This window comes from Daphnia carinata, chromosome 3 (genome assembly GCF_022539665.2).
Source record: "Daphnia carinata strain CSIRO-1 chromosome 3, CSIRO_AGI_Dcar_HiC_V3, whole genome shotgun sequence".
NCBI lineage: Eukaryota > Metazoa > Arthropoda > Branchiopoda > Diplostraca > Daphniidae > Daphnia > Daphnia carinata.
Genome location: NC_081333.1, coordinates 6,079,825 through 6,107,480, shown reverse-complemented (window position 1 = coordinate 6,107,480; position 27,656 = coordinate 6,079,825). Strand labels below are relative to the sequence as shown.

General features: G+C 37.7%; 1 long non-coding RNA gene across 1 annotated transcript; it reads left to right on the top strand.

The window, feature by feature from the left end:
- The first annotated feature begins 3,693 nt into the window (after window positions 1–3,693).
- On the top strand, window positions 3,694–4,270 carry LOC130688062 (uncharacterized). Its single transcript, XR_009000296.2, has 3 exons — window positions 3,694–3,872; window positions 3,949–4,087; window positions 4,164–4,270. It is a non-coding gene; the product is annotated as an uncharacterized LOC130688062 (long non-coding RNA).
- The last annotated feature ends 23,386 nt before the right edge of the window (window positions 4,271–27,656 follow it).

Genomic DNA, 27,656 nt, shown 5'->3' with positions numbered 1-27,656 from the left:
CAATCGACCGAAATGTTTGACCCTTTGTATTATTTTTTACTGCCTACATTGAGCAATGGCAAAAAAAAGAATATTGTGAACATTTACAAAAATGCATTATTGTACATAAACATGAACACTGAAGTGGGCTAAGCTTGAAACATTTAAACCAAAATCGTTTTGAAAGCTATGGCCCAAATATTGGCTTAAAAGCTCAATCGTCAGGGACAAAATAGCAGTAGTGCAACACTAGCTTCTGGCATACCAAAGGATGGTACAAAAGGAAAAGAAGGCAATTTTCACCTGCAACACGAAGGGTGTGACGCGGACCATTTCGGCGCCGAAGGAAAACCAATCTTAGACATATCTATGCCTTCTCATAAAAATAGTGTTATACAGAGGGATGGCTTCTGTTTTCCTCAGCTAGTTACGACAAATTGGATACCATTTTTGCTTTCACTAATGTTATAGAGATTGAACAAGAAAATCTGGTTATTCAATCAACCTTGGATAGAAGATTCCTTTGATTTTTAAAAAATTGCGAACATACAGAGCTCGAGAAAAGATCATACGAACTTGTAAGATATATTGCCATACTTTTTTGGTGTTAAAAATGGATACTGTAATTTAGATTTTATTTACGCCCATTTTATGTAGAAAAGATTTTGCTATATTAATTCCTTGATATTTTGGACCAGCTATAAAATAATAATACCACGTGAGCGCAAATCGAGAAACAGTTGACTCATAATAACAGAGAATTTATGTGGCAGAATCTTGTCAACATAAAATGGCCGTAAATAAAACCTAAATTGCTGAATGGTGCCAATCCAACCATATCAATGAGAAAACAAGACAACAAACGTTTGAATTGGTTCACTATGAACTTGAATTTACAGTTTGACACTAGTAATCTCTTTTCAAGTAATACTTCGTACAATAAGCATGCAAGTTGTGAATAGGAAGATAATTATAAAAATCTCATTCAGGCAACTACCTTATAAGTCGGTTTGAAGCTCGCGGAAGGGAAGGTTCTCGCAGAAAGCTTACGATTTTCTGCGAGATTGTCATTTCCGTTTCTGGTAGATGATCCCGTTGCCGCAACAGCTGAAAACGAAAATTCGTTCCATATAATCACATATGATAGCAATAGCCGCAGATGTACGTGACATTCCACTTGAAATCGTTTGGTAAATAAAGAGACCCGAGGCGATTTCTGTATGGAGTGCATAAATATCAGGAGGCAAATAAATTATACATACAATATGCAGTAGGTCGTAAATTTGCACCGAAACAAAGGTAGCATCCGGGGGCAAATACGAAACCAATCAAGTTGTCATGCTTTCCTACGGAGTGCTATGAAACATACCTGTAATGGATGAAGATAGTGAATTGACCTCTGGCTTTTTCGTCTTACTAGTAGAAGTGCCGCTCTCGGACTTGGAGGCTGTGTGGGTAGCGGACCGAGGTAGCAGGTGTAAACCCAAGCCAAAAGGCAAAGGATGTGCGTCGCAACAAATACAAGATGAAACAAAAACGGATGGTAGGATTAGGAATAGGCCAGACCAAATAGTAAGGGCACAGAGTAAAAAATGCAGTGTCAAAGTAATGCCAATCTTTTTTTTTTTTATTATGAGACGTAACCAGTTGGGACGTTGGCATAAGCGAAGGAGTTAACCTACTTCCTGAATTCTTCCAACACCCCTCAGTGTCACTCAGGTGATTAGATGTGACGGGGAATAGAGTTTTAGGACGACAAAGTCCTTTAATACACATAACAGAACGCGTACTCTCACCCCGCAGTTTCTCGTAATACGGAATGTTTTGGCTCTACTACTTGGGACCAACTGCTTTATCCACACTGTTAATTTCGGGTTTACGCCTTTCGTCGGTTAGGGGTAACTAATATCGAGCGGAGTTTGCGATATTCACAAAGGTAATCTCTGGTTAACGCTCTTCGTTCGTTAAAAACCAACGAAAAACGTTAACCGCGAGTGATTTCCGCAAAGGTGCATTTGGTTAATGGTTTTCGTCAGAATTTCTGTGTGAAATACGGCATATGAAACCGATTTCCGCATTATACCCCTACAGTCCTACATTGGCAAGGAAGAATAAACAGCATCCTTTATCGTTTTGTCCAAAACGCTCATTCTATATTTCTTTCATACTAAGCAGGTAAACAGCAGTATGAAATATATTTCAGATGAAAAAGAATTTTGTCCTTTAGATAGTTGACAACAGGACAAAGAAATTATTTTTATATTATAGCATTTTTATTTATCATTGTTGATTTTATTAACCAATTACGTATTACCAACAAATTATAGTTTTTAGGTTATAGGGAAGAAGAATTTTTATTGATGTTCACAACTTAAATGTTGTAGTTAATATCGTGTAATTCCAGTACCAAAAAGAAACTGAAGTTAAAAAAACTTTTATCGAGAATTAAAGATGTTATGACAGTGACTGGACTTGAAACAAATACCTTTGTGATTGGAATCTGATCTCTTACCAATCTGGCACGTATCAATATACATACTGTATATTTCGACCAAAACCAATTGTAAGCTAAAATTTTTTGTTTGAAATTTCGTTTTGTTGGTTATTTAGACCACATAAAGGGCCATGTCATCCAAAAAGCCTCCTTAAAAATAATTAAGTTAAGTTTCTTAAAAGAAACGTAGAATACCTTTATCTAAAATATATATTTACCTAAAATATTATCTAATCAATTCAATTCGTTACAAAATCTGCTCGATATAAAATATAATTGTTCGATATAATTCAGAACAATGACATAAGTATATTGTCTGCTAATTCCAACCCTACTCCCCACGCTCTTACCTCGTCCCATCGTCTTTTAAATTTACAAATGTCAAATTGGAAATCTCGCAATTTTTACATTTGCAGGAAATATAAATTTTGTGCAAGGCAATTAAAAAATAATCCAATCAGAGATATCCCGCAAAGCAACTCAAAGCCATTTATTAGACATCCCCAATCCCCCTATTTCCTTCCCAAAAACCTCCAGCTTATTTTGGTCTGCTACAAAGCAGATAAAATTAAAAAATGGCAATTACGCGAATTTCGCAAATTGGCAACGTTAAAGCAAAGCGTCATGTTATCGTTAAAGAAGGAAGTTTTTGTGCTCTTGTTTTCGGGATATTTTTTTAGGAATATTTGTATTGTACTTAATTTGTAAAAGTAGACTCGAGGTAAGTTAATATTATATAAATAGAAAACTCATGTAATATTTTATTTTCAAACGTTATAGGTCCTTTTGCGAAAAGTGTACAACGCTTGTCCAGCGGCATCCAGGTAAAACATTAAGGTACAGCTTTTTCTTAAAGTTTATTTAACGTTTGTAAGCAACGTCATTTTTCGAAAACAAGATGGTCAGATGCAGGATGTCATTCCTTGAGAAATTAGCATCATGGGCTGTTCTACCTGGAGTGAAGCATGTTCACGTAAAAATAACTACTTGCTATACTGAGAACTCCTTCATGCCAATCTGATTTACCAACCGATGTGATCGGCACTCTGTGTATTGTGGAAGTCCATGAAGTCTATTCAGGGAATTATTATCGCTTCATATTTAAAAAGAAATAAAGGTTGTTTTAAATCAGTTATAGTATGTTCAAAAACAAGTAAAGTTAATTGAAATTTTTCATACCAGGGATCAGATTAGATGTTCCATATTTTTTTGGGTTGTTAAAGCAAGCCTGACTTTCTACGATGCTTCCACCAAAGTGCATGGTCGCCAAACTTTGTCGTTGTGTTGGACTGTTAATCCGGAAGAAAAACGGCGTATTATTGGCGATATGTTTGTGAAAGTGGCACATAGAACGGCAACGATTTAAACCTCACTTGGGATAAACTACTTCTTGGACAAGGTATCAACCTTCCCTTGTTTTTTTACTGCATCATATTGCCTAATATTTAATTTCAATATTTATGAAAATATTACAGGTACTTTGAGGCCACATTTAATTTGAGTCAGCTTCGCATATGGATTCTTCGCGCGCTGATGCCATAAAGACTCATCATAACGATTCCGAAATGGTTCGTCAGTTGTGCCTTCGCGGCCGTATAGTAGAACTTCTTAAAGGTAATGATATTAAGGTGTTTCCTGCGTTATGGCATTCTAACAAGATTTTTATTCTTTTAAAAATTTTTCTCGATAGACTTCCATAGAGGTGAAGTAAGAGCTTTAGGGAGCGAACTGGGTCTGTCTGCAGAATTACAGGAACGTCACCCGTTTCCAGGTCCCGGATTGTCAATTCAAATCATTTTTCATTTGGAATATTTATTGTTAAATAAATTTATGTACACATTTTGCGAATAAAGCATTAGTTGAAAATCTTTGTGTTATTTTTGTTTATTTTAAATTGAGGGTTACCATAATTATTAAAAATATTTGGAAATAAAGGGGTGGATAGGAGGGTTTCTGGGAGGTTATGGTTGCATTTTTAGCTGTATATAAAAAAATTATATTGGCCAATTTCGATGGTATTTTATAACGATTTTCGTCAAAGAAACTTACCGAAAGTCGTCTGAAAAAAACTGACGATTTTCGTTTTCGGAAACCTACCGTCGGTTTTCGTCGGTTAAATCATGCGTCCCTTGTCCACCGCTTTCAGACTATTTTTCCGTACGAAAACCGCTAACTAAAACTAACAGTGCACTCCAAATTGGCCGGCTTGCGAACCAGAGGAATCGGAACGTGGTTGTTTAGCATTGGAATTTGGCGCTTCATTTTATGTTTGGTCAACAAGTGAAAGAAGGACAGAGCCGGAAGCGACTCAAGTAAGGCTGTTCGTGTCATGTACGTTAATTTGGGTTACGGCTTTCGTCGGTTAGGGGGCCACTAATATCGAGCGGAGTTTGCGATATTCAGAAAGGTAATCTCTGGTTAACACTCTTCGTCCGTTAAAAACAAACGAAAACGTTAACAGGGGGTGATTACTGCAAAGCTTCACTTGCTTATCGGTTATCGTCGGTTTTCGTGTGTGAAATATGGCATGTGAAAAACGATTCTCGCATTATACCCCTACATATCCTACATTGAAAAAGGATACTAAACAGCATTCTTTATCGTTTTGTCAAAAACGCTCATTTATATATTTATTTCATACTAAGCAGGTGAACAGCAATATGAAATAAATATCAGAAAAATAAAGAATTTAACCCTTAACATATTGGCAACAAGACGAATAATTAGTTATAGCATTTCTATTTTTGATTGTTGATTTTATTAACCAATTATGTGATTAAACAACTAGTTATAGTTTTGTAGGTTATGAAAGAATAATTTGTTATGATATGAAGCATAAATAAATAAATATAAATAAAAATAGCTGCAGAGTTCTGTATTTCACAATAAATATAATGAAACCGTGACATGTTGGTAGGACGAACTTTGAAGTATAAAGACAAACATATTCACGGCTTCTATTTTCGGCAACTTGCCAAACTAAATAAAAAAGTTTTGAACCTCGTCGCGTAGTTCATTAGCAGTCATCATATCTTATTCGATAAAGAAGGGGGTAACAACGTGCAAGAAAAGTTTGATTTATCGACTAGCTCTTAGTTGACATGACATTCTTTTAATTCCAAACATTTTTCGATTACATGAGTTTTGGTGATTCGTCATCATGGACGTAGCTAAAGTTGGATTTGTTTTTACAGCTGATTGTTATCGATTGAAGACTTAATGTATGGTCGTTTACAGTTATTTCGTACAACAACGTTAGCCTACGTAAATCCAAAGAAAGAACAACAATTTCTTCAAGACCGGTTCGTGAAGTTCACATTACACATTTTCGATAAGAAATTGGAAGCAATACATATCAATTACTTTCATTGAAACGAGAGCGGACAAATTAAAGCTTATATACTTGGTTATGTCGCGCGTCTTTGGTGTTGCATTTAATAATATACTGTCTCATCAAAGATGTTTGTGCCATGTCGTAAAAGGCAATGTGGGAGTGGCGAGCGCCAGGCTGAAGAATAAAACTGGCAGGTTCTTTTCTTGTAAACCATCTACTTCTGAATCTCTAACATTGAAGTGACACACTCCAAATCTAGATAGGGAAACCGAAGGATTTTTGAGAGGACAAGGACAATTTCTTGAATTCTAAAAAGATCGGCGTATATTCCAGAATGACCAGATAGAGTATACAAGACTCCCGTTTAGAAACGAATTTTCAGATTAAATTCGGTGTGTCTCCGCTCATATATCTTCTGTCCACAATCGGCATGGCATTCAAAATTGCAATCGTTTTGTCGTTAACTGTATTGCTGAACGTAGGATATGGTTGCGAAAATAACCAAATTGATACTAGCTGCTGTGCAGGTTTGGATGCGCTACGACTGTAGACGACACCATAATACTACAACTACTAGCCTCGAATTTCGCTTTCAGATAATACTATCGATTAAATTATCTATTGCACATTGTGTTCAGGGTACGCAGGATCTTAAGCGTCAAACAAGAAGGTTCGAACTTTGGAGGGTTGTACAACTTATGTAGGCTATAAAAAATAATTTTCAAAATGTGATTTTTTAAAAACATAGCATCAGCCCTTTTGTGGTGCCTTATCATCGAGAACGACGCCCTTGAATAACTAAATCTGCATAGCCGAAAGAAAATAGTCAAATCTTGTTTTGTTATCCAAGAAAGCGCAACGAAGGAAATTGAAAAGCCACTTTTGGTAGGTGGAAGCTCCTTTTGAGTTTTAATGACCCCATGAAGGGACGAATCCAAGGTTTTTACTTTCCTATCAAAATTTGGGAATGATGTGCTTTTCACATTGCAAGATGAGCTTTATGTTAACAATACGCAAAATTTTCACTTGCTACAAAAATTAATGTTACTTTACTCCCACGATTCGTTTTTTGTTTCATAATTTTTTGTGGCAATGGTTTTTCGAGAAAAGGACAACTGCGGAATCACACTTTTATTTCCAGCGGGTGGTCTTCCACTGGATCATTTCAAACATATATTAATTTACATTTTGATCAATCAGTATGGTTTGTAAAGTTTTTAAGAATATTTAATTATTTGAAATCAAAATCCTATCAAAACTAATGCTTGTTTTTAAGTTGTTTTATGCTAAATAATATATATTTTTTTGACTCCCTTTTTTCTATCTTACGTCTATATTAATGGCTTGGTTCTCGTAAGCTAAACGGCAAGCCTGTGGCTTCATAGCTGGTGGAAGTTGAATTTTAAGCTTTCCCAGAACTCAAGCTAACCTAAACGCATGGTCTACTGTAATCACGGCCTGTCAACGCGCAATACCCCCAGCGCCTAAAACTGCATTGCCAGAGGGGCGTAATACCCCAAATTGAATTCCACTTTCCAAAGCATAATTCCACCCATTAAAATTTTCTTGACTTTTGCCATTGCTCGGCAATGCTTCTTTAAGTAGACAGCGTCTCAGTCGCCGTTAGTGATTTTTGTGTAAGGTAGTTTTTTTAACAATGAGAGTGAAGTGTTGCGTTTTATTTTGTTCTAGTTCAAGTTAGGCAAATAAAGAAAGTGATCTTCGTTTCTTTCGTTGGCCAAGAGACGAAAATGTAATTGAACTATGGCTTCGTCATTTCACATCGAGCAGTGCGATAACAGGTTTTTGCAAGTATTTTAAATTACACAAAAATCTCCGCATTTGCAGTTTGCACTTTGAACCTAACTGCTTTAATGAAAAAAAACAAACAAATTGCTGAAAAACGCTGTACCAAGTCTGTTCCGGTCATGGCCATCCACTGCTACTCTTGATGAGGTTACCTCGACATGTAATAATCTTATGTACAGTGCTAATTGTGTAACAAAAACATTTTTCCGTTTCAGGCAAATGACCAGGCAATGGGTTCATTGATTTCCAATTCCTATGATCGGTCAGAATTTCCAGGAACAAAGTCTACCTTTAGGGGAGACCGGGACTAATCGGGACGCGTTTCTTTTTTGTCAAATAACTCTCGACTAGTGAAAGATGAACATAACTTTTCTTTTCCATTAAATCCGCACTATCTTTATCTATACACAGTATTTTTTAAAGGAAAATATTTTCATTTTTAGTGGTTAAAAAAAAATACTGAAATTTACTTAAAATCCGTTGACTCACTCGATGGCCGGGGTAACTTGGGACGGACATGGGGTAACTCAGGACAGAGCTAATATCGGGCTACTGGTTGGTCCTACAATTTTGTAAAAAATGTTTTCAAGTACGTTATCTTTCTACCAACCAGATAGTATATAGTTTGGCATGGTTTGCTAAATCAATCGGCGAGAATTTTGTAAAATTGCTGTAGATTAGAAAATTGACAAGATGAAATGACAAAAAGTCAGCATTAAAAAAACTTTTAAATACTGAAATATGAATGATGAAAATACAAAATATAAAATCACAGCTGAGTTCTAATATTGTTTGGACAAAATTAACATAGTGACAAGAAAGGAATTTACATATCCGGCCGCGGAATAGCTTTATACCGTCCCATTTTACCCCAGAATTTGTTGTCCCAACCTGCCCCATGGGTGGTGTCTTTGAAAATGTGTGATTTTCAGCAAATCGCTTCAGAATTTTTTTTTGAAACCAAAGAAATGTGTGAAAATGAACAGTGGATTTCATTATATTTTTTGCAAAATTATACACCAAATGACGTAGCCGTAGATAAATATTTTATTAGTGCCCAACATAATTTTACTAACCCTTAAAAATTTCTTATGGCCGTATCTCAACAACGGATGCAACCTCTACCACAAAAACTCATACCCAAATGCGCATGTAGTTAACAAACATGATGTGTAAATTTTATAATTTTATAATAAAGCGTTTTTGTAAAACGTAGCTTGTCCCAAGTAACCCGTGTCCCGAGTAGCCCCGGTCTCCCCTAGTAGTATTTTTCCTTCAACATGTTTGGTAAGTATTTGAAATTTAGGTGGTGACATGTCCGGCTAATCTTTTAACCAATATATTTACGTTTTTAGGAGAAAGAACAAACCATGGATTCCCAGTTTGATCAAGACTTTGCGTGTGAACCAGCTACAGATTTCAATAGCCGATCAACACCTCATAAAAAACAGTTTGTCTCTGGTAACGTTTATCCAGATTTCCATACAAGTGGCCCGTCAACATCTCTTGCCAACTCTTCCATGAATGTTAGTGGTAATTTTGAATCTACAGTATCCCCGGTAAGCCTTACATTCTATAATTTCAACATTTTCCTTGTTCTTTTATACTGATTCAACTGCTATTAATAGGCAACAGGCCTCATAGTGGAATCCTCCTATGAACCAGATACATATTTTTATAGGCAATCAACACCTCATAAAAAACAGTTTGTGTCTGGTAACGTTTATCCAGATTTCCATACAAGTGGCCCGTCAACATCTCCTGCCAACTCTTCCATGAATGTTAGTGGTAATTTTGAATCTACAGTACCCCCGGTAAGCCTTACATTCTATAATTTCAACATTTTCATTCTTCTTTTATACTGATTCAACTGCTATTAATAGGCAACAGACCTCATAGTGGAATCCTCCTATGAACCAGATACATATTTTTATAGACAATCAACACCTCATGAAAAACAGTTTGTCTCTGGTAACATTTATCCAGATTTCCATGTAAGTAGCTCATCAACATCTCTTGCCAACTGTTTCATGAATGTTAGTGGTAATTTTGAATCTACAGTATTCCCGGTAAACCTTACATTCTATAATTTAATTATTTTCAGTCTTTTTTTTATACTAATTCAACTGCTATTATTAGGCAATAGACCTCGTAATGGATTCCTCCTGTGAACCAGATACAGATTTCAATAGGCAATCAATGTTACAGTTTAAATAAAGTAGACAAGAATAATATATAGATGATTCAACAGAAGGTTGTATTTCGGAAGGTACAACCTTTAACAATGAGATCACAACCAAGAGAGAGAAACTGTGTGTTAGAGATGTCACACGAGAACGGGATAGAGACAGTGGTACCCCCCGTCATAAGTACCTAGAGGTTTCGACAGACGTACCCCAAAAAACGACAAACCTATCCCGACAGACCTACCCTTACAGAAAATGGAACAAACATCTCCCGTCAAAGCTACCCCAACATATGTACCCAATAAAAAATTTAAAAACGCTCCCGTCACAGCTACCCCTTTAAACATTTATTTTAAAAAAACCGTCTTATCTACCCATTTGTTTAACTGAGACCGACAAACCTTCGCTGAACACTGATCGACATACCTACCCTTTTGATTAATACAGTCCGACACATCTACCCCTTTGATTAATACAGTCCGAAATACCTACCCTTTCAATTAATACAGTCCGACACACCTACCCCTTTGATAATACAGTCCGACATACGTACCCTTTCGATTAATACAGTCCGACATCCGTACTCCTTCACTGGAAATTGATCTACACACGTACCAATGCGATTAATACACTCCGCAACACCTACCCCTTCTGTAAAAACAGTTCGACACTCCTACCCCTTCGTTTGAAATATCCACTTACCTACCCCTTCGTTTAATAGAGCCCGACGCACCTACTCCTTTGTTACAGGACTTTTTAAAAATGTATTTAGACTGGCTTCAATCTACCTCTGATAAGCAGCATCCATTTTTTATCATCTTTTTGCTCGTAAGATAAGATGTGGAAACAAGATGATTCCGCTTACCCTATGGTTTTCATTATTTGATTAGCTTTAATATTTTTATAATACTATGAAGTAGATTACAAAATATTCAATGAAGATTTTCCCTGCCTACTTTCTATTCTGGCCACCGTCTCCAAACTGCAATTCATTTCTTCGAAACATTAAATATTAATGACCTATTTTTTCTGTTTCTACACATACCATATTACCCCGTTTCCATAAATAAGCTGAAGTCTAAAACTCTAAGCGGAACTGGGAAAACTGATAGAAAGGATTGTTTTGTTTTGTATATTATGTGAATTAAACTTAGTAATAACCTACAGGATACGGAAGAGACAAAGAAGGTGGAGGAGGTGGTGGGGACTCCTCCTGTCGAATGTTTGTTTCCCTTTCCTGGCAAGACTTCTTTTATTCCTTTCTGAATCTGTTGTCGAAATATCTTCCATCTCTAAAGCCGGTTTGCATTACGCCTTTCCTCTTGGTATTATCTGAACGACGAATTATATTGAAAAATCAATAATGAATGATCAACCATGAAATGAGTACTGTTGCAACCCATGGGTCGTCGTTGCATTGATAAAATTAGAAAATTCTCGACCATCCAGAGTTCTCCTTGACTACACTCCGCCCAACCCTATTTCCATGATCCCCAAGGAAAAACTTCGGCACTTCAATTCAACGTACCCAGTACCCCACCCCGGGGGTTGATCCATAGGTTGGTTTGTCGAAGAGTATCGTATTCCAGTTTGCTACCTAGTAGCCTTCTCTTCAACCGAATCCGCTTACAAAGTTCCTAGACTGTACGATGTCGAATGCTTATGTGTTCTTAAGTGTTCTGCATAGTTTTTTTTCGATTTGATCGATTATTAAACACACAACGTTGCTTTTACCCCATTTATTTGCGGAATCCTGTACCCTATTATTGCCGAATCGAAATCATTGTGCGTAGCACGTTCCATCCGTTTGAGTGTAAAACAACATATCGTAGTGTCTCTCGCGGACAAAGGAAAGAACTACATGGTAAGGACGAAAATTTAATGAGTTCCGCGTGGCGTTTGATGGGTGCTGGGCAGTGATCCACCGAATCAATTTTGATTCCAATAAAATTTTGATTTAAATTAGCGATTCCAATTAACTTTGCTTGATTCTTACTATTTTCTATTTCCCCCAGAATTTATGGCAAGAGAATTGGCCTGATACAAGCTAGACTCATGGGAGCTCGCAGGGCCACTGGCGATGTGCTAAAGTTTCTAGATGCTCACTGCGCAACTACTGTTGAGTGGCTTGAGCAACTTCTATAGCGTATAAAAATGAACCCAAACTCAGCCGTACGTCCAATAATTGACATTATTAGCGATGGCCGCGTTCCCCTATTACGAAGTTTCTAACTTCATCACGAAGGTATGTCATGCAATCTGCACTTTCGATGGTTTGATGCATCGGAAGCCTTAATGTCGAGGTGGGAACAGGACCATTCCTTTCAGGTCTCAAGTGATGACAGGCGGATTATTTGCAATTGGCAGAGATTATTTTTGAAAAGATTGGAACATACGACGACCAGATGGATATTTGGGGTGGTGAGAACATTGAAATGTCTTCATGAATTTGGCAGTTTAGTGGTCGAGTAGAAACGTCCCCATGTAGCCATGTCGCTCACGTATTCCAGAAATCGAGTCCTTACACCTTTCCAGGTGGGGTCAATCCAAATCCTCTATTCAAATCTTGCTCGAGCTGCGCTAGTATGGATGGACGAATGGAAAGAATTCTTTTTCAAAATGAACCCTGAAGCCAACCGTCTTCGTGATGCCCAGCCATAGGGTCGCTATGCCATTGCGTGATAGGTTTAAATGCAATGATTTTACTTGGTGCTTGAAGAACGTTTGGTCTGAGAACTTTTCCTGTGCACCAGACAGATTTTTCGGGAAGGTCATTCATAAAGCAACTGACAAGTGTTTAGAGCGATCATTTGGCGGTGGAGGTGTATCCCAACCGGTTGGTACGGCGCAGACTTGCCGCGATCGCGATCAAAAATTGATCGCCGATCCGATCTCCGATCAAAAAATTGATCGCCGATCCGATCTTTTGAAAAAGATCGGAGATCGGATCGGCGATCCCAAAAAATTGATCGCGATCCGATCGTTTTTAGCGATCAAACTTTTCGCCATCTAGCTGTAGATTTTCAGCCGCAGGGTTCTATTTCACTGCTATTTATGCGAATGCCAATTGAAGGAAACTGTTTAGTGTTCACCCTCAATGGCCGCCAGTGACTGTCGCTGTGACAGCCAATGCTATTTTCGCGAAACAGTGTAAATTTTTACCGTTAGATGCTGCACAAAAATGATCGCTAAAAATGATCGGCAAAATTTGATCGCCGATCCGATCTTTCGCAGTTTGATCGGATCGCCCGATCCGATCAAACTCAAAAGATCGGATCGGAGATCGCGATCGGAAAATTGATCGGCGCGACAAGTATGGTACGGCGTAAGCTCGTTCCATGGATTACGTATTGATTTGATACATATTTGTGGGTTGCCACATGGAATAATACCAAGAAAGATGGTCGTACGCATGTCGGTTATATTATGTCCGACGAATCATCGAATACTTTCCAGTCTGTCTTTGTAACCCCCTTCATAGCATCATAATATTGTTAAAGTTGATCGAATAATACAAACAGTACGATATCTCAAATGGAAATAATATCATGTTGTTTCATTACGGTATCTCCTTACAGAACGAAAGATGATTAAAAACGGGTGCTTTTTATCAGAGGTACAGTTAAGCCAGTCTAAATACACCAATAAAAAAGTCTGTAACAAATGGGTAGGTGTGTCGGACTAAATTGACCGTAGGGGTAGGTGAGTCGGATTATTAGAAACGGAGGGGTAGTTGTGTCGGGCTAAATTGAACGTAGGGGTAGGTGAGTCGGATTGAGTCAGGAAGCTGCATACTTTGTCGATGGTCTGTTTCTTATTGCTACACAGTAATCCGTCGTCAACGAAGATCGCAACGATAAGAACTTCCTCCCCTTGACGACAGTAGTAGACACAGGGATCATTTTCGGAGCGGATGAGTCCATACTCTAGAAGAAAGACGTTGAACCTGTTGTTCCAGCAACGTGGAGCTTGTTTGAGACCGTAGATAGACTTCTTTAGTCGGCACACCTCACTTTCCCGCCCAGGAACAACGAATCCCTCCGGCTGGTCCATGTATATCTCTTCACTTTAAAAAATTCCCTTTCCTAAAATAATTAATATTAAGTGATAGTACTAGAAAGGGATATAGTTTAATGAATACTCTATTGATTAACGTAATTGCGAGGTCTAGGAAACAGCTCCGTGTATGAAAAAAAAAATTCTAAAAAATGAGGTAGTGTCATTAGGTATCCCGTACGCTAACCGTGGTGTTCGGTTAATACATGACTATCATGCTAGTCAATAAATCTGATAGATAGAAAATTTAAAAAAATTTATTAGATAGGGGATTATTTGATTAACACCTGGACATTTTTTTATTTTTTTATCTAAATTTTTTCTGTCCTCTTTTTGCATTTGCGCAAGTCTCCTTCCGCCGTAAGACGCCATGTTAAATGGCCCCAAAAACCCCTAGTGTTCGGACACTTTTGAAGGGTACTGTACATCAGTGCTTCACCCCAGAGATCAGAAACTGTACCTTGGCTGTGAATTAGACTTCTTACTGCCTCCATCAGCGTACGATTGGTTCTTTCAGCAACCCCGTTCTGTTCGGGGGTGTAGGACTACTTTCGTGACGAATCCCTTTTCCGGCCAGCTATCTATGTAACACAATGTTGAAAAATTCACCTCCATTATCACTTCGAATTGTCTTTACTGTTTTTCCTGTTTCCATCCGAAGTTTGATCACAAAAGCCTTCAATAGTTCGGTTACTTGAGATTTTTGCTTCATAAGTTGCGTTGTGCTCCGCCCGCTGGAGTCATCCCAAAAAACGACAAAGTATTTGGCACCGCCAACAGAGGGGATTTTCCATCGGTCCACATACATCAGAGTGGACAATTTCTCCTATCTCAGTCGTAACGGACGACCTACCTTAAACGGGAGACGATGCATCTTTCCAAATATGCACCCTACACACAGGGCATTCGTTTCGTTTTTGCGTTCAGCAAGGTTCAGACCCGTCACGCAGCCTAGGTTGTTCATCCGTCTGATGGCTCGATGGTTGAGGTGGGCGAGTCTCTGATGCCAGACTTCAATGGGCAGGGTGGTGCTATTGGCTGCTGCGGCTATTTCTGCCTTAATGTCTTCCGCTAGCAGATCCAGGTGATAGAGGGTATCTCCAACTCTTTGTCCTTGTACTTCAATTTTTCCGTCTCTAGTGAAGGACACTGTTTTACCAATGAAGTGAGCTTCACAACCCAAGTCTGCGGCACCTATAGTGAAGAGATTTGTACCCAACCCAGGTACGTATAAGACTCCTTTAAGAACTCCTTGTAGAGATTCTCCATTGACAAAGGACGTGACGTGTACATCCCCATGACCAAGGACCAAGAGTTGAGTGCCACCAATTCCAGAGACGGACCATGATCCTGCTTCAGCACTTTTGAAGTTTCGAAGAATGTTAGGCTGATCGGTCATAGGCTTTGTTGCCCCCGAGTCAGCGAACCAATCAAAGTGTCTGCTGTCAGAAAATTTTACGTGTGACACGTAACCAAAGTCTTTTTTCTCTACTGTTGATCCATTCAACGAATCCCCCTGTTCATCTTCCACATTACTCTTCTTCTCATCTCTCGCTCGCACTCTGCAATTCACTGCAACGTGAACAGGAAACCCACAATAGTAGCAGATGGTCCAGGATTTATTCCGTCCACCGTGGTGGAGACCTCTGCCCCTTCCTCTGAACCGACCGGCCCTGTGGCCTCTGAAACTCTGTTTTGTGAAGACTCTTGATGATACAAGGGCTGATTCGTTAGAAGTTGTTTCCGGGAGACTTCAGAATCTATTCATTTTTTCTTCTTTAATCAGTCTTGAAGTGAGCAACGTTATGTTCTTATCAGCTCCGGGGACACTGTCCCAGGCTGAAACAAAGTGTCTATAGTTGGACGGTAATGCCATGATGATTTTTGACATCATTTGTAGTTCACTTATTTGGGATTGTAGGTCTTTAAGCTGTGCAGCGATTTGCTCGACCGAGACTATAAGGGACATCATGCTTTGACCTGGCTGAAATTTTAAATCAAAAAATTTTGCCATCAGTAGGTGCTCGTTGTCGGCAGCAGTCTCTGCGTACTCGGTTTGGATTTTGATCCACATGCCATGTGCAATCATACAGCCATGCAACGACGCCTGCTGCTCAAACTTTATGGTGGAGTACAAATAGGTCCTTGCATCCACATCCTTCTCCAACCAATTCGTGATTTTCTCTTGGTCCGTAATTACATCAGCATCTTTTAGAATCTAGGAAGCAGGAAATACATTCTTTTACTAGGTTCCTCTGCTTTGACAAGTATTGCTCAATACTATATCTCACACCAAATGTGTGGAACACGGATACTGGTTTCAGTTCACAGTTTTGTCATGCGATATTCTAATCAGATATTATATCAGATATTATCTCTGTGACCTGGGTCGCAAGCAGCGATGACCCGTATCACATGCATCACAACTACAGCGTACTCAATGTTGTGGTGACTTGTCCTTGGTCTCTGAGTCACACACAACAGTAACTCGCAGCACACATGCTCACACATGCATGGTTAGTACACTTGGTACGATTCATTGTCTGATTAGAAAACTTAGTTACCTCAACAGGCTTAGCTTCAGTTCCATCCACGATGGCGATTAGTTTGTGCCTTTCCAGTAGCATCAACACTCCGTGTTTCCAAGAAGGAATGTTTGTACCATCAAACTTGGCTATGTGGCCGACATCCTTAGAGGTAGGATTAGCCATCTGTTACAGAAGAAGAGGAGAGAAAAAAAATGTAGTATGTAAGTTTATTAGTATACGCACTGAGAAATCTGGGCCCATAACCTGTTACAGTGTAAATAAAGTAGACAAGGATAATATATAGATGATTCAACAGAAGGTTGTATTTCGGAAGGTACAACCTTTAACAATGAGATCACAACCAAGAGAGAGAAACTGTATGTTAGAGATGTCACACGAGAACTAAGGTACAGGTTAAGGTTAAACGGAAACCTGAGGGGTTCCGCAACTCGAGTGAGTTTGTGCAACCTCTTGTGTTTGTTGCTTCAACAATCAACACCTCATAAAAAAGAGCTGGTCTCTGACAATCTTAGTATGATTCCTTCTTCCTTCGACTTGCTCGGTAAATATCGAAATTTATATTGTTAAATCTTTTATGTTATGCAAATTTAAAACTTATATACGCTCTTTTTTATTAGCAAATAAGCGAAAAAACCAGTCTAACATTCGAAGACGAAAAGAATTACCCGAGGACCCATTAAAAAATCAACATATGATAGTGAGAAAATTACGCCACAAGATATGTTATCTGGAAAATAAATTGAAAACAATGAAAGGATTTCTAGGAGAGAAAGCCTTAAATCTGTTCAAATCTGAGGGGCGTATGTCAGTGGCTATCCAAGCTTTGATGGATGTTTTTGAAGCAGAGCTTGACAAGCAATGCGAAAACAATTCCAAAGCATCATTTCTGTTATGTCAGGTATAGGTTATTCCATGTTTATTATCCACAGTTTTTATCTAATTCATAATGAGATTTTTATTTTAGTTATTGAACGTCAAAGAAGATATTGCCAGTGGACTTTGAAATATTCCATCGCTATTCAAGGACGAAGTCCAACGTTATATAACTTCATTCGAGAACATGACTTGCTGACAGTTCCGTCAAGAAATACCATAATAAGTTATACAGGATCCACTAACGGACAAGTTGGAGTAACAAATGTAAATTTTGCCCGGTTACAAATGATTTTTAGTACCCTGAAAGAAGAATACGAAAAAAGAGTCAGCCTGGAAATAGACGAAATGGCGTGCAAGTCGCTTTTGCTGTGGATACAATCACGGCAGAAATTCGTTGGAGAAGTAGATTTCGGAGAAGTTAGAATGAAGCGCAATTTGAATGACATATTTCATGAAGGCTTGGAAGAAGACAAAAATGAAAGTGAAGTTCAAGGCGAAGAAGAAACAGTTGGTCTAGGAATAGACTATGATGGTGGGAAAATTTCCAAACTTGCTGCATTTATGGAAGATGAGCAAACAGTTAATGCTGGTGGGCCACCTGTTCTTGCCAATAGTATTATCAATTTTGTTATTACTGGTCTCGCTACAAAATTTTCTTGTATAGTTGGATGTTGGCCTGTCGCTAAACTTACTGGGAGACAGCTCTACTTTCTCACCATTCATATAATAACAAAACTAGAAGAAATCGGATTCATAGTCGAACGTATTGTCGGTGACAATGCAAAAGTGAACGTGAAGCTGTTCAAATTACTTCGTCAACCAAGTGATAAAGAAGACTGCCGAGTAACTCATCCTTGTAATCCATCAAGAATATTGTTTGTTTCCTACGCCTATACCCACATCATAAAAAATATTAGAAACCAATTAATTGATCGTACCTTAATCTGGAACGGTAGAAGAGTTGATTTTTCCTTAATTAAATTGCTTTTTGCAAAATCAATCAATGATGGATTACCTCTCTGTCGTTTTTTAACGAGAAAACATATTGACCCAACTAATTTTGAAAAAATGAAAGTATCGAACGCAAGAGATATTTTCAAGCCGAAGGTTGTAGCTGCTTTAAGAAGCATGCATGATTTATTCGTTTTAGGATTTGAAGATGTTGAACCGCTGACGACTTTCTTGGAATATTTCTGGAAGTGGTACAATTTCCATGACGTGCGTAACCTTACTCAATACTACCAACAGAGGCTGGATATGAAAAAGCCGTTTTCTGATACGAGCGATGAAAGATTGTTTGAACTTGAAGAAGAAATCCCTCAGAAACTGCTACTCTGGAATAAAAACAAGAAAAATGCATTAGAGTGTTTTACACAAGAAACTTTGGATGCAATAATATTAACTTCTCGTTCGACGGCCAATTGCATTAGACATCTTCTCGGCAGTGGCTTCAAATTCGTCCTCACAAGACGTTTTTCCACTGACAACATCAAACGTTTTCACGGCGCAATCCGTAACTACATCCCGCAGTTGGCCATTGCTTGAGCGCAATTGAACGAATAAGCCGAACTCAATTGGCAATGACATCAATGCAGTGCAACACTCCTCTGGTAACCGAGGTGGTTCTTAGGCAAACAGACTCACCAATTATGAACGCAAGAAAATCAAAGTGCACAAAATGTCGGGCAAAGAAAATCTTAATGAAAACAAACGAAGTAAATCTTAACTTGTTGCAAACTCTTAATTATTCCCCAGGTTTGTTAGCGCACACATTTTTTTGTTTTTAGTAGTTTAGTGCCGAATTTTTTAAAAATAGATCACCTTCCATTGATTCCAGATGCATTATCATGCGTTTACATAACTGGATATGTTATATTCAAGTTTGGACAAATGAATGACTTCTGCATCGATTGTTATAACAAATTAACAAGCAACGCCCGATACCTACGGCTGATAAAACATCTTGGTAATTAAATAGGTTTTTTCTAACATAGTCATTATAATGTGTTGTTATTTACTTATTTTACAGATCGAGGTGGTTTAAAATATCCTTGCGAAGCAATTGCATACCGCATGTGGACTTTACATAGGTTTTTCAAAAGGGTATTTCCGGAAATACGCACCTGCATCAAAATAGTTGATGGTTTCGTAGAATTCGTTGTACCTACTTTGTCGAAATGCGAAGAACTGATATGTTGTGACGACGGGAAACATAGCACGTTTCTGTGTACATTTTTGTGTAAAAAATTTTGATTACAGTAGGCCATGTCTAAACGTTAAACTAGCTTATGGTTCTATTAGCCAGCGATGGGGAAGCTTGATGAAACTAGTTTTCGGACATCGCATAACTGAAGCTTACCGTTCCGTAGGGGGTTGTTTCAGAAGAGCTTTTGCTGTTTAGTGCATTTTCTGCAAAGCACGTGATGTAGTAGATGTTGATTTACCTGGTAGAACAACAGCGAAGAAGAGAAATCATGGAAGCAATATACTAAAACAACCACCCTCCTGAATACTAACAACCAAAACTTTTTAGCGATTCAGTTTATTTTTAGGGATTTTAGTTCATTTCCCAAAAAAATAACTAAGTCAAATTTTTGCCTAGCTTTTATTATGTTTTCAGCTGGGTATTACTAAAGCAAATTTCAGGTAGGGTAAGCGACGAATATTTGTATGTATTTATACCGTTTATTGGTGAAAATTCGTACCAACCGAGAAATCGGCACCGACGTATGGTAGATAGATACCGATTATTGGTATCTACTTTGGCAGAACTGAAAATCGGTAGGGTTTTCTATCGAAATATATTAAACAGTTTTAATAGTGATAACCCATTTTCTTTACGATTTTTTTTAATTACAATTATTTTTTTGATTTTTGATGTGGAAATTGTGCCCAATTTAACGCCTTCTCCATCAAAACCTTTTTTATAATTTTTCTAAAACCATCAGCTTTTCTTTCAAAGCTGCATTTTCTAACCTAGTTCCTTCGTTTGCATTTTTAAGTTCCCGAAAGAAAAATGTTTTACGGATGTTGAAATGCTACGTAAATAACGTTAATTGTTACCTCATTTGTGGAAGATACATGATACATTTGATGTTGGTGTATTAACTTATTTCATCGAAGCCTACTGGTTATTTTCAGTAACTGTGAAAGTACCATCTTCCAGAGAATTAGGGTTTATGATGGTGTCCGGGATATTCATGCTACACGAACATAAGAGCAGTATATAATTTATTTAAGAAAGGCAATATCAACAAGTAGTGAGAAATGGGATATTACGTTTACCGTTGCGCGAGAACATGGAGGGTGACGCCTTTAGCGTTAGTTAGATTACGTATGGCTGCATAGTGAAACACATGGCACCGTGAGTTCGAACATTTTTCATTTTTAAAAATGAAAATCACTCAGTAGTCTCTTGACTTAATGATAATAATAATTTATGAAAATTTAAAGAAATAATAACCAAGAAAATAGTAGAATAATTTTTTGGCAGATTCCGCAGAGAACAGGATTGATTCCGAGATGCTCAATACATCACTAATTGCGAGGAATTACTGTAGCTATGGTTTCTTCTCTGAAGTTTTCAACATTTGGGAAATTTTCCTAAATTCGTGGCTCAAATTATTAGTGGTTATTGGTGTGCGTGACGCAAAGGCAGCTATGCAATTTATATATGACATTCTCCTCAGGTGTAAGAAAGAACGTCGGTCGGTATACCAAAATGCACCTTTTTATATCTATGGCTTGTTACCTACAAAAATCAACCAATGTGGAGCTACATCCGGACAAAATTTAGTTTTAGGACAGTTGCTTTTTCAAAATTCATTGTTTTAATTTCCTGTAATGTGTTAGCTGCGGATAGCTTAAAGCTTATTCAGGTGATGTACTGTAACAAATTGGAACTGACAATGTCTCCTTTTGGAAACTGCATCCAACTAAAAATTCAGAGTCACATGTTGTTCTACGTTGTTTATATAAAGATTGAAAAGAGAAAATAGTTAACCCATAGCATGATAGTTATTAGCTTAGGCAGTTCCGTATGAAACCATTGATAAGACCCACACGGCACAACTGGCTCCGAAGTACCTCCGCAGAACATCCTGCTATCCTCCCCAGTCTTCCCCATAACCGTCCTCGATTTCTCTTAGAACCTTTTTTTTGGTTACCTGGTAGCTGCCTGACAGGCTCTACAGTCCCTCTTACATCATCCTCAGGTAGTACCAAGAACCTCCCATGATGAAAAAAATTGTGTGACATATGTCTTCGATATACCCAGTGGCTTTATATTAGTTCTATAGGAATTGAATGTAATTAACACATAAACTGAATATTAAACGACAACAGAATATTCAAAATTGTACATTCAATTTCAAAAACTCTTCTTGTATTGGAATTGGCGATGAAATAGGACTGACTTTTAAAATATTTTTGGTCAGTCCTATATGACCAAGGCATTAGTCCTATTTCTGTTTAGAGATAGTCCTAATTTCTAAAATTGGTCCAATTGGAACGATGAGCCTCCAATCCATACTACTATCATTACCTAATTCTAAATTTTTAATTTCAATTCTTATTTGAAATGGTAAACCCCAAAATTTACATTATCTAACAGTTCTACTTGAGCCAAATGTTTTTGTGATACTTTAAAACTCACGAGTCCTACTTTCATGGAGGGATCTCCTAAAGCACTCGTGAGTATATCACCAACAATTTCTTGAATTGAAAATATTGGCATGTTTCTCCACAACTTTCCAGCCTCTTGTGGCCCTCCTGTTACAGTTTCTTCATTTACTCGTACACCGACACAGACATTACAACAAACAGTTCATACAAAATAACACATAACAATACTTACAACACATACACTATACGGGAAGCAAGCTTCCGCAGAGCTCCTTCTTAAAGGACTTACGCGAGGGCGGCCAGCAACAGCAGAGCCCCCTCTTCTTCAACAAAATTTGTCAATTTAGTTGAACAAATTCTAAATTATTAAAAGCCAATCATAGTCGAGAAAACAGAAGCCATTATTTTTTGGCGGGTTTTTTTAATTTCCTATTGTTGTTTACGTAAGACAAGGTTTGAAACAAGTTATGCAGTTATATATTAGTCTTGGGGTGTAGTCGTATATAATTATAATTTAAAAAACTTATATTCTTTTCAATCGGTTTATTTTTAAAATTCATACACTTTTGTATTGCCTTGCTATACACTTTTGGCTTAAGTTATCACAATGCCACTAACGTGCACTGTGTTGCAATATAATTCAAGGAAGGACACACAACAGAATGGCGCGAGGTACTGAGAGGGCAGGATTTATGTTGGCAACAGTAAAACTAAGATAAAGGATGAAATCCAGAAATAAATGGCATGCTTCAAAAATTTTTACACATTTATTGATCTTTAAAAACACAAAAATTTTAACAGACCCTGTATGCCTTAACGTGTTTTTTTAATTTGTATATAATGCACAAGCACGATCTTCTTTACCCTTGTAGAAAGGAAAATTGTTATTTAAACAACATTTACATTTCATAAAATGACGACCTACCTTTGGGACCTTTGTGCTCTTCTTGAACTATGTTCCAGCTGCCAATGATCACTGGCTTATTATGTCTCCACTTAAGAATTCTGCATTAGCTTTTACGTAGCCAGAAGATTTGAATTATGATGATGCAAATAGATCTGTGTTATCCAAAACAATAATTAGTGAGGTAATTGCAAAAAAGAAAGTTTTTCTTACTTACAGTCCTGAACAAACGGACAAATGTTATTTACACTGAAAGTCACTTAAATGTCGAAATATCAATTTAAAAAAATCACTGAAATGTCACCTAAGGAGACGAATTTCAAACGTCAAAGCCGGTGGATAAGCAATTGCGCACAAGAAGAATACGGGCATTGGCTAGGAGGGACTTCGAAAAACCCGTCACCTAAGCCAACTGTCTGGCTCAATGCAAGAGCCAAACAGTTGGCCTAGGTGACGGAGACCAAGTTGGGCAGAATAGTTAAACAAACAAACCAAGCCAAACAGGAGGATTGTAATGGCTGCACTAATAATAAAAAGCACTCCTGGCTCAATATAATTAATGACTTCAAAATACTATTAAGATTAGAATTAAAGGAAAAACGATCCAAAAATGGGCTGCTTCCCGAAAAAATGTTTGTTATTTACATTTCCTAAAGCAAATATAACAAATAAAATATGCAAAGAAACTATGATTCCCTCTAAACATTAGCTACTGAACGTGCTGCTGTCGTTATATCGCTTTCGTTATATCGTTTTCAGCCTTTCCTATAGGAGGAGAGTGTTACGCAGAGCCTTGTTTCAGCAGTCCCATGGCGCTAACTAGAGACCCAACAGCGCCATGCAGCTGATCATAATTGGTAGTTAAAGCTTTTCGAATGATTACTGTAAAAACATAAAGGAGAAACTTGTATCTATGAAACAAAGATGGCATTGTTGGCGCTGATCGAGACGACTAAATCGCCGATTTCCATCTCGATTAGGGAACTGTTTCAACGTATTGTTCCCGATTACCAAAACCGATCGATCGAAATCGATCATGGCAGCTCTGGAAAATTATCAAAGAAAACATTTCAGTGTACAGTTTAAACAAAACGGTAGATCTTGGTGAGAACTATGCAATTCTTTTCGAAAATCATTATTTTATGTTTATTATTTTACCCACAATCAATTTTAGAAATTTTACGACTATTTCTGGGATGGATTGGCGGTGAAATATGACTGAAACGAAATAGGACTGGAGAAGTAGGACTGAAAATTCAAGTCCTATTTCTACAGGAGAAATAGGACCAGCACCAAATATACCAGCATGAAGAGGAATGGAATATTGTTAATTACCTCGTCAAATTTGTTATTAGCAGGTTTTTCAAAATAAGATGTTTATCTTACATCAAATTATTCAGTCAAAATATGTCTGAAGAAACTTTTAATCGTAACCAGTTAAATAAGTCATGTTATACAGCAATCTGTACAACTAATTTCGTTGAGAGTTTACTTTTAATCATAAAACTTTCTTTTGTGTTATAATCCGGCGCATTGTCTAACCATACATTATCATGGTTCACCGGAAACAAAAAAGTCGCTTACCGTCGAATCCAAGGGGTTGTAGTAAAAGATGTCTGTGTTGATATCAGGAACGTTTTATGATTTTTGATTAGTAATTTTGTGATTTGAAAATTGAATTATTTTGAAAATTAAAATCGATGCAGACGACACGCAGACGGCACAAGCAGACGACACATCAACAGCTTGCTTTCTTTCAGTGGTGGTTGCCCCTGACATCAAAGCTGGAGAGCCAATCAAAACGCAAGAATGGGGGTGCCGCTGGGAACCCGAACGGTCGAGTCAACTCGCGGAGACCATGTTGTGCTTGCTTGCAGGGAATTCGTCTGCTAATAAGAAAAGGAGGGAATCAGCCGGTAGATGGAGTGCCGAAATCTGTCATGGCGGCTTTCCCTATTCCGTTTCCCATCTTCTTACCTCTGTATAACAAGAATTAGAGGATATATATAGCTTTTTTAATTGTTCAGAAGAAAAAGACTGGAAAAAAATTTAAAGCTTCCGAGAAATTGCCTTTTGCTATCCATGCATCTTCTTTATCATCAATTACCGTTCCTTTCGGATCTAAAGAAAGATAAAAACGTAAATCAATATGTTAAAACATTGAAATCTGGAAATCTAGATAAAAAAAAGGGGGTTCTTCTATTTTAAATTACTTTCATGTGTGCAGTTGAGAAAAAAAATTCAGGTTTCGTTGTACCGAAAAATGGTAGTATAAGTTGTAGCCAGTAACCTGATTCTTACCTAGTTGGAGGCCCCACACGAGTCGTCGAAAGAAAGATCAGATGTTGAGACCACAAGCGAGTTGCTCAGTGGCCATCCTTTTCACTAGGTCAAGGTTGTCATGTGCCAATCATCGGTGCCGGATACATAGCGGCTGATGTGTTCTTTAGAGCATACCGATCGGCGGGTATACGGTCGTCTTTGGAGGAACTGCAGCCATGCCGAGAGTGTACATCTGCGGAGAAGTATATTTCGAAGCCTTGGCCTGCAGCTGCATCCACTAAGAAAAAGTTCACCTGCAAACCAGAAATCGTGCATTTTGAAGCAATCCATTATGTGCATAGTCTTCTCGCTGAACTTGAATGCATAGGTGCCAACTCCGTTCATGCCTTTCTTCAGATCAACATTGACCCCTTGCACCGACCTTTCATCCGAGTTGACCGACTTTTAGAACCAGAAAAACTTAACTTGGCCGGTCATGTGAATTGTCGCACCAGAAACCAGCACCCAAGCTGTTGATGAGCCGTGTTCAGCCGATGCGGTCGCCGAAAGCGGTCGAGTTTATAGCAAACTCGCGTTCTAGAGAAGCGACCTAATCGTATTGATGAGTCATGAAACCTGCCGACCCTCCAGGCTGGTGCCACTTTTGCTGTAACAGCGTCATCGAAGTTCTTGGCTTGATAGACGGTGATCGAGTGTCCCACATTGCTACAGTGTTCTCAGGCTCGGCCCACTAAACTCCTATTTATGATGAGGCTAAGCGAGAATGCTATGCAGTTTTCGACATAGGTGCCGCGCGTTTGATTCCACTGCTGCTCTCCTGTTTTTTTTTTACTGAGTCTCTTCTTGAATGAGACGAGAAGTAAAACTGATCGCGATCCGATCATTTTTAGCGATCAATCTTTCCGCCCTCTAGTGACAAGTCTGTTTCCGACTTATTGTGTGTAAATCGTAAACCCGCAGTGTACACAGTGGGTACAAACTGATTGTAAAAACCATCAAACCACTGTGCTATCTGTTGGGGAAAAAACGGTAAACTGAACGGCACCGGTTTGTCCTTTATATATATATATACAACATGGTCTCACTACATATGTACTAAGTAGTACATAGTTGCAGATGCACTTTTTCTTATGGGCTAAATGATAAACGTGCAGGGCGTTAGTCAAAAGTTTTTTGGAATATTGTCTGGTTGGAGTTTTTCCATGCGGAAGTCGGGATAAAATGTAGCTTTCCACGCGGAAATGTGGAAAAAGACCCCTAAAATTGTAAATTAAATGAGAACCCACGAAATAAATTTGTTTAGCTTATCTTAGTTAATTTTAAAGATTTTCTATCTAAGACGGATACTGAAATTCTCTAGACACAAATAAAATGTAAATATCTACTTATAATTACAATTTTTTACACTTATTTACACTTTTTAAAATTTGAACTTGGCGCGGTAAAAAAATGGCCGCCATAATAGTTTATCAAAAACCAGTTTTCAAACGTAATTTTTGGGGTTAAATATAGCATCTTAAAAGTAATCGTTTATAACAACTTGTTCCTGGAATCACCAGCAACAAAAATATTATAATGATTTCCTGTTTTGACGAAGATTAAGCATCAAACGATCAATGCAAAATTTCGTCTTTTTCACACATCCCCTCCCCTTTCTAAAATCATGAAATCCTTTAATAATTATTTATGAGGAAAATAAACAGTCAAAATTGACAAATTTTGCATCAATCGATAGCTCTTATCAAGAGCTATCTAATTCTATGAAATTTATGTTAAATTTTCAGAAAAGGAAAAAGTTTAAGCGTAACATCTATTTTTTTGTTTTTATCAGTTACGTCCATTAGAACCTTAGATCGAAAAACAACAAAAACACATTTTGCCTTTGAGATTTTTTCCCTATGATTGGTTACGCGTAATTTAGTATTCATTGCAATAAGAATTATTCTTTTTAGACCAATAGTTTGTCCATTAATAAATATTTTATTTTTGGACGGTGTATGGGAGGAGGGGAAACTATGAAAAACCGAAAACTTTGGGCCCTTCGTTAAGGCATTCTTTAGGCTTATTATATGTTATAAAGGTAATATCTAGCTTCCTTGTGTCACGAGGAATGTTTTGGTGGCCATTAAACAACAAAAATTTATCGAATTAGTTAAAGATATACTAAATTACGAGCAACCAATCACAGTAGAGAAAACTTATGCCATTATTTTTAGGCGGGATTTTTAAAATTTCCATTATGATCAACGTAAAAAAAGTTCAAAAACAGTTTTACGATTTCAAGTTTGTCTTATGGTATAGGATAATCGTTATTATAATACAAAAAGAAAAGAAAAGCTTTTTCATTTTGGTTGATTTTCATATTCAAATATTTACAGTCTTACATTATTTTTACAACTACTTACATTATCATGGCTCACTAAAAACAAAAAAATTGCTTACCGTCGAGTCCAAGGGGTTGTGGTAAAAGATGTCAGTGTTGATTTTAGGAACGTTCTATGATTTTTGATTAGTAAGTTTGTGATTTGAAAATTAAAATCGATGCAGACGACAGGCAGACAGC